We start from the raw sequence: 1,721 nt of genomic DNA, 5'->3' as shown, positions 1-1,721 counted from the left end.
GGGCACTCGCTCCAATGTCTTGTCACATTACTTTTTGACAAGTAGCATCTCTCAGCTGATTACTGTCAAATTTTGTTGAGTGGAATTCATCGCGTGGTTTCATTTCTGTATTAAAGCGAACAACCTTTGTATTTTTTGCAAAATAGAAAAAAACGAGTTTCATTTACATATGAAATAATTTGATCTACATATTAGGTGTAGGAAAAAGTTCGTGGTGTTTTTCCCGTTAGATGTAACGTTAAATGTACCTAATATGAAAGATTTAACGCCGAAAAAATCAAAGTCGAGTTGGATAATGTTCATAGCACATCTGCACCAGCGTTTGCGATTGTATACAATTGAGTGAATGAATTTAAACGTGGTCATACATGTGATGCACCTCGTTCGAGACGTCCAATTGAGGCTGCTATGTCAGAAATCATTGATAAAGTCCACGATATTGTTTTGCCTCGACGAGTGAAAGTGCGTGAGCTTGTTGAGGCCACAGGCATATCACATGGCACAATGATTTCAATTTTGCACGAACACATTGTGTATGAAAAAGCTGTCGGCAAGATGGGTGCTGTTTGCTCACTGTGGATCATAAGCGCGATCGTGTGATGATTTCAAAACAATGTTTAGAGATGTTCCAATGTAATCCAGATGAATTTCTGCGTCGATTCACTGTGGATGAAAGATCCATTACTTCACCCGAGACGAACAGAAGGAACAGTCAAAATGGACTTCACCGGAATCAGCTCCGAAGAAAACGAAGACCGTAAATCGGCCGAAAAGGTGACAGTTTTTTGGAATGCACGCGGTATAATTCATATCGATTACCTTCCGTCGAAGCAAACGATCAGTGCGATTATTATGCATCCTTATTGGACTGTTTTAAAGAAAAAAACGTCCCCATTTAGCGAAGAAGAAAGTGCTCTTCCATCAAAACAATGAACACAGGTTCACACGTGTCCGATGGCACCGATGGCATCGATGGCCAAATTCAACGAATTCCGTTACGAATTGCTTCTCCATATTCGCCAGATTTAGCCCCCTGCGTCTATTTCCTGTTTCCAAACCTGAAGAAATGGTTCGGAGGAAAGAGATTCTTCAGAGAACAGCTCATCGTCGAAACAGAGGCTTATTTTGAAGGGTTGAACAAATCATATTATTCGGACGGCTTGAAAAAATTGGAGAATCGTTAGATTAAGTGTATCGAGCTAAAAGGAGACTATGTTGAGAAATAAAAATGAATCGATAAAAAAAAAGTGTTTTATTATGTGTTTCTAAAAACTATTAACTTACCCTCGTAAAACCTGAATTTAATTATCAGTAAATAGTTTACAACTTTGTGTACAACTTTGCTTCCGCCGTTTTTTTTCCGAAATTCGAGGCTTTATTGTAAAAAACTGGTTATACATTTATGATTCAAAGTATTGTCCATCGCTGGCCACTACTTTCTCCCATCTTTCGGATAGCGTACGAATCCCGCGTCGAAAAAACTGGTCATCTTTTGAGGCTATCCACGAATCGATCCAATTTTTTACTTCTTCATAAGACCGGAAGTGCTGATCAGCCAGGCCGTGTGCCATTGATCGAAACAAGTGATAGTCAGAGGGAGCAACGTCTGGAGAATACGGCGGATGGGGTAGGACTTCCCATTTCAACGTTCCAAGTATGTCTTGACCACATTCGCAACATGGGGTCATGCTGCAAAATCACTTTATCGTGTCTCTCGTTGT

The 1,721-nt window shown here is 40.0% G+C and overlaps 1 pseudogene; it reads left to right on the top strand.

The window, feature by feature from the left end:
* The first annotated feature begins 408 nt into the window (after window positions 1-408).
* LOC108694208 lies at window positions 409-933 on the top strand (annotated as a pseudogene).
* Window positions 934-1,721: the final 788 nt, after the last annotated feature.

Source organism: Atta colombica, unplaced genomic scaffold (genome assembly GCF_001594045.1).
Source record: "Atta colombica isolate Treedump-2 unplaced genomic scaffold, Acol1.0 scaffold119, whole genome shotgun sequence".
Classification (NCBI taxonomy): domain Eukaryota; kingdom Metazoa; phylum Arthropoda; class Insecta; order Hymenoptera; family Formicidae; genus Atta; species Atta colombica.
The sequence above is the reverse complement of the archived record's forward strand: the minus strand, read 5'-3'. Positions and strand labels throughout refer to the sequence as shown.